This window comes from Chrysoperla carnea, chromosome 4 (genome assembly GCF_905475395.1).
Source record: "Chrysoperla carnea chromosome 4, inChrCarn1.1, whole genome shotgun sequence".
NCBI classification, from domain to species: Eukaryota; Metazoa; Arthropoda; class Insecta; order Neuroptera; family Chrysopidae; genus Chrysoperla; species Chrysoperla carnea.
The window spans coordinates 49,852,379-49,859,837 of NC_058340.1; positions in this window are offsets into that span (position 1 = coordinate 49,852,379).

Genomic DNA, 7,459 nt, shown 5'->3' on the forward strand with positions numbered 1-7,459 from the left:
AGTTGGCTAATAGTCGATAATTTGAATTAGGTAGATATTATTCAGTTACTTGATAAAAATACTTATTATTTGCATATGGGCAGTATTGGGCTTAGGAGCAAAATTATTTAGAGGAGCAAAATTATTTTAGCCAATTGAACTAATCGATTCACCATAACACTCCACTTAGCCTTTCAAATATACGTGTAACCCTTATAAGCCGTTCTTAAAGGACAAATTTTTTTATAAATATTTTTGAAGAGCTTAATTTTAAAGGCTGCTGGAAGAGGTTAAAAAAGAGGGAATATTTTCTGTTATAATTTTAATTTTCACCCATTTTTTAAAACAATTTAAACAACAGGATTAATAAACAATTTTGAAATATTTTCAAAGAGAATTTTGAAAGGGCTAAGTAAAATTTTCTCCTGGTTTAGATGACTAAACGGGATGTCAAAACTAGATGTTTTTTCCTCCACAATTTTTTTTTGGACGAACGCGCTGAAAATACGTCTAAGAAGAATTTAGTTAGTATACTGAGGCCATGGGAGGTACATACACTAGGATCTATCGCTAAAGACAATTCCCATTTCTTTTTTAAATCTTCAAATTGACTGGGGATCCTTCAGGAAAATGTAGATGAAACAAAAGTCTTAGCTTATAACCAAATTCTAACTTATCATCAGCTTAGATAAAAATCAGCTTTTAGACTATTAATGATAATTGAGGATGTATGCAGTTTCTACTTCTAATTTTGATGTGTGCCACTCGATTCGCCGTTTCAAAATCTGTTTTTATATTTACATATAATTTGTTGGACAAATCTCTTGAAGTGTTTTTAACACCCCATGATATTTATATATTCTTAATGTGACTGCCACGATAATTCTACTTCGAATTCTGTGTGTGAAATATAAAATCTATCTGAAACAGCAAAGTAATCAGCCACAAGCTTTGTATCGAAATGACAACTTATATGCATATACAAACGTACGTTGAGAGTTAAATAAAAAGCTTGTAAAAATTACATAATGATGAATCAATATAAATTTTAAGTGGCAATTACAACTTCGTGCTCATGGAACAATGATCATATAACGACATAACCACAGGTACACGTTACCTTTATCACTAACACGTATGAATATACTTTTTTGATCTGCTGTATGCACTAATAAAAGCTTTAGATAATTGTTATAATTAGTCTAGGATGAGTGGGTGCACGGATTTCGACATTTTTCAAATAAGAATTGGGATTTTGAACCAAATTTTTTATTGACAAAAGTGGAAACATCATATATAAGTTTTATAACAAAACTGTTTTTATTTTTTCTTGGTAGTTTTAAAGTTACAGACAGTTTTAAAAGAATTTTTCAGAAGAGAAACGAAAACGCTCGACAAAAAAGTGTTCGTATAACATCGTTGTGACGTAATAATGTTAATTGAATAGTATACACTATATACAATTATTAATTGACATTATCACGTTACATGATCTTTTACGTTTTCGTTTCTCTTTTGTAAAGTTCTTTTGAAATTGACTGTAACAAAAAATTATCGTGAAAAAATAAAAACAGTTTTGCTATAAAGCTTGTATACGATTTTTCCATTTTTGCCGAAAAAAAAAAAAATTTTTTTTTCAAAGTCTTGAAAAATAAATCTTAAAATTATTATACCTTGCACAAACATGCAAGATTTCTGATGTTTGCGAAATGTTTCTGTTGCGAAAATTTAAGAAAAGTAATAATCTTAAATGATCAGTTCAACAAAAAATTAAGGTACAAAAATTATTTCGGACCGGATTTTTTTTCCTTCAAATCATGCAGATATAATCCATAGTGTTGTCGTGGGATGGGACAGACAGGAACGAAATATCTCTTGCTATGCTCCGAGCTCTGCCTTGAAAAGTTTGCCATCAGATGGTATCGTCTCATTTATGGAGTTTTCGTGTACTAAGACTCTTATGAAATTTCATCCTATTGGAAATTTTTTAATACTTAGAATGAACTATCAAAATTTGTATTTTTGGAGTACTAGATGTTTTATCCCTTGTATATTTGGAAAAAAGTATCTGGAATATTCATTTGCCGATACGTGCTAGCCTAAATATCTGGGCTTGGTTAATAACTATCTGACGTGTTATAATTGAAAATAAACTAATAGAAACCAGAGACAATGTGCATTGTTTCTGTTTTAAATTAAATATTTATAAACCGATTAAATTCTATATCAATTATAATTTACAAACTAAACTAATTGTTAAATATTTAACATTCATTAATTGAATGAAACCCGTAAAAAAGGATTATTGATTATATTTTTGAGTAAGCAGTAAAATCACAAATCAAATACCTATGTATATCCTCTTATAGCCTTGAAGTATTTTTAGCTTTGTTCATTATTTTTTTTATTACTTTAGCTGATTTCTTTAAGATGTCCAAAAAATGTGCTTTCTCTCCCGGGTGTGTAACACAGGTACATAATCATCTTTTCGATTTATTCCCAAAAAAGTTGTAATTTACGATTTTGAATTATTGAAAGTTTATTTCGACTTATAAAAACATTTTCTGGCGGCCATGTGTCCAAAAGTCTTAATGTATTTTGACATCTTAATGATCTCATATCTTGGATTACAGTTGTTCGATTATCCTGCAATTGCGATGCTACTATACATTTTTATCTCTTCAGTGGAAGTGATGCATCTTTTATTGCTGTTTCCACGTTCTTGTTAAATACTAAACGTTTTGGATGTTGTAACCTTAATTTTGATGTCGCTTGACAATTAGCTTAGATCGTGACTGGTTTGTTACTTTCACTTATTTTTTTTCTGGGTGCATATTTTAATCCAACGATGTCTTTTTCTTTTGAGTTGTAACCATTTATTAGTTCGTACAATTTTTGGCTTAAAGTATTGATATCGATGTTCAACATCAATATCTGGGTTTTGAAAGACATTTTCAAAACATGCGAAAAAATATCATTTTTCATCAAAAGTGTGTTATACAGAAAATACTGCACTGGAAGTGCGTTAATACAACTCACTTAACAAATACATTCTCAATAATGAGTTAAATTTTTTTAGACCAATTGTAATCAACTAAAATGTTTTTTTACTAATTAGTTTTAGTAAGTAGATGCAAATATGATAGACTAGCTTGATACCCACCCGCTTTGCTGAGCTAAAAATTAAAGGCCACCTCGTTGTAGCTTTCACCTTCCATGCTCTCATTTATCCTCCTTCCATAACACTAAAAATAGGGATAGGAATTTTTTTAGGCAGGTAAAATATATGTCCAGTTTTCGATTTCTTTTTAAAATGTAAAATAGTCATAATTCATTAAGTATATCAGAACAGATGGCCATCAATTGTATCTCGTTCACCATGTTTACAGGAATCTTTAATTAAGCTGTAAAATTATGGTCATGGCGTTGAGAAATGTGGAAAAATAATTTATTTTTTGTTTTTTAAATAAATATTTATAAATTATAGCACATGTGTTATTCTGATGTATGAGCTATATTATTGTAAAGGTTCATTCAAATCCATTCAATAGTTTTTGCATGAAAGCGTAACAAATAAAAAAACAAACAAATAAACAACCTTACTTTCATATTTATAATATATAAGAATTAGATATTAAGGAATATTAAACATTTATAATTTCAAAATATTAATGGAATTTATTGTTCTTGGATGTCCCTGTCTTTGGATTTAGGTAATAAACTTAGATATGGCTAAAAACTTAAACTTTTCTTCAAATTATTCGATTTTTTTAAAGTAGAAAGTCATTTTCGATTTACTTATTTCTAATGGACAAAGTTTTAAAAAATTGAATGGATACACATATTTTTTTGTGATGTTCATGATTTTATTTTAGTGTTAAATATTGATATATAATATCGATAAAATTATTTTTCAATTCACTTTGAACAAGTTAATAAAAAAGGTGCCTAAAAGAATGTCAACAACGATTTGTTCCACATAAAAAACGAATGTGATATAGAGGTTCGTGGTACAAAGGTAATAGTTAGAATAAATATCGATGAAAAGATTTTGGAGATGAAAAAATTATTTATTTTCCAATAGTTAGTAATACAATAGTGCAGGAGACTTTATCCCTTTTGTATTTACCAAAATATTACTTTTGAAAACGCTTCAAATAAAAAGCCATTTATATAATGAAAAAGATATGTACACATTCCTCGATGTAGAATTGAATTAAAAAGTATTGCTACGTTGTATTGTTTCTCAAGTTTCGATAATAATGGTATTTTTATGTCTTATTTTTTCTTCAATATGAAAAATAGAATCGATTTTTTTTTTATTTTAATGCTCCATAAATTTGTTTTATCATTTCTATACAATATATTTTTCGGTATACGAAAAATATATCTATCCCTTACAAAGTAGATGATTCGCTTTTTAAAAAGGTAATTTAAATGATATATCGAACATTTTATTTATTTATAGTATAAAAATATTAAATACCATTCTAATGTGTAACAATTATTTATAATAGCAGTAAAATTATATTGGAGGTTGTACCAATTCAAAACTTTTCATTTATTTTGGTATCGAGCTGGGAACTAATAGATTTCACTGGACGATTATTCACTTATATACCTTACTCCTAGGGTTTTATCTTAGGATTTCGTTTCGAAATCTAATGGAATAAGTTGAATGTTTGTACAAACCTTTGTTAACTCCTGAACTAAACAAAGGGGGTATTATAAGTTTGACCGCTATGTGTGTGTCTGTCTGTGGCATCGTAGCGCCTAAAAGGATGAACCGATTTTGATTTTTTTTTTGTTTAGTTTGAAATTTAATTCAATGGAGGGTGTTTTTAGCTAGGTTACCCAAAAAAATCCCGATGATCTTCCAAATGTGCTTAGTTTGGAAAAGGTTTTAAGGAAAAAGGCAATTTTATAAAGAGTGTTCATAGATATGTTTCAAATGCTAGTTTAGGGTTCCGTAGTCGTAAAATTTGTCGGGGGTTTTTTAAATTTTGTACATTTCACTTGTTTTAATAGTACAAATGTTTTATCAAACGTCACATTTGATCACGTGTGTGTGTCCTTAGATATTCATGGTCAAAAGTCGCAAAAAATCAATTTTTTTTGATAATAAATCGTTTTTTTCCCTTTAATCGTATTTACATTTATTATAAAAGTTGTGGAGGGTAAAATTCTATAAATGCCTGAAACTTTTTTTGTAAGTTGAACCATTTTTGAAATAAGGTATGCAATAATTATACTACTAGTATATAATGAATAATTAAGTAAAAACCCCGATTAATAGACAGTGTCAATCGCGAATCTTAGTCTATTATACGCTATTTTTACTTAATTATTCATTAAATACTACTTAAATAATTATTAAATATTATACCATTAATACATTGTATATTATTGGCTGTACATATGACCTAAGCTGTTTAACGTACAGTCGTTAAACTACATTAATAATAATAATAAAAAAATCATTAAATACCTTAGATTGATAAAGATACGTATAGCTGAGCGCTTCATTTTCTGAATCCTCTTTTTCAAAAACGTTCCATCGTATAAAAAACTGTTTCAAGCGAAATTTGTTTAGAATTTTATCCTCTACAACTTGTATTGTAAATGTTAATACGATATTCTCAAAAAATTGATTTTCAAACGACGAATATCTGAATATCTTGACATGAATATCTAAGGACGCGCACACGTGACCATATGTGATGTTTGAGATAAGGTTGATCATTTTTTTGACATGATAATTTAATTGTGTTATGCAAATATTTCAATTTTTGTAAGAATTTTGAGTAAAGACCAAAATAATGAACAAATTAAAAATGCTACTTTTGTCATGAAAATCGGTGGATAGATATAAAAAAATATTCTAAGCAACTTTTTCAAAGAGTTTTTCTTCGATATCTGTAACCATATCTGACGCTAAGCAAAATATTTAGAATCGGCTCTATTTGTCATTTTGTAGTAGGCTGAGTGTAGTAAGTTCTGATTTCGTTTAAGTTTCTTAAAAAATGTTATCCATCACTCAGTATGTGTAAAATTTAAAATCGATATTCCTTTAAATAATAAAATAATGAGGGTGTCTTTCTCTTAAATGCGACACACTGTGTATGATAATTGTCGGTAGATATTTGAATATTTAGAGCTGCAATCAATTTCAGCTGTTTTAAATCATTTTATGTCAATGGGTGGCATTATTATGTCAAAATTCGCTATATTCTTTAACAACGCATTAAAAAAAAAGGTAATAAAAATCAATGTATTTAAATTACTGTTTGTATGCATGCATATTAATTTGTACACGTTTAATAGTATTATTATTAGCATAATATAATAAAATTAAAGATATTGTAACCAACACGCTAAAGTTTAATTGAAGATTAAAAAAATATTAAACGTACGTATTATTGTTCCCACATCTGCTTTTTTCAAGCTTTTATTATATTTAATTTCTCTTAATCTAATATCTGAGTTTCAAGTTCAAAATAAGTAATCTATTTTCGGTTAAAGTTTCTACCTTGTACTTTTTTAAAGCAGAAGGTAGTAATTGGGAGAAGACAAAGCTGTGATATCTGGCGAAGGATACTGTTTTTGTGTAAGGACAATATAATTATGTAATTATGATTAGTATAGTTTCTAATGGTGTGTTTAAGCGCAAACGTCAAGAAAGAGAAAACAGTAAGCAAAAATTACACAAAATTGACAAATTTTGTCAGTTATCTACAAGCAGTTCTGATCCAAATATTAAATTTTTAGTTAAAGTATTTGATTACACCTATACAGTTTAAGTGCCCAGCTTTTTCCACTAGTAATGGTAAAGTTGATTCCGATTCTACTCGAGAATCGACTTTTTAGTACAGTAAAAGATGTTACTGTACTCATGGAATGTGTTTTTTAGATGTAAAATATCATTAGTAAGGCATGAGGTAGTAGTGGAAATGTTTATATTTGTTAATAAACAATAAATTGTTAATTAAATGAAACGGCCAATGCAAAAGTTGACTTAAAATTAATAATTAGGCAACTTGTATTACATTTGTAAGAGAATGTTTGTCAAATAATCGAAAAATAATTATACATGTATTACTCATACGTAATACAAGATCCCTATTTACTAATGTTTAAATCAACTTTTGCATTGACCGTTTCATTTAATTAACAATTTATTGTTTATTAACAGATAGAAACATTTGCGCCACTAACTCATGTCTTACTAATGATATTTGACACCTTAGAAATACATTCCATGAGGGTATTAGCAAAATACGAGTGTTTCCTGTCATTTTCCTTTATTTTTATCAGTTTTTGAGAATCGATTTTTACTTTAAAAAGTCGATCGACAATCGATTCTCAGCATTCGATTTTTGACTTATGAATCTAGTCATGTGAAATAAAATAAGTTGAAAATTTGTTGGCACGCCTTTGATGCCGCCAATGAATTTGAATAGTCATATTTTGGATAGTTCGA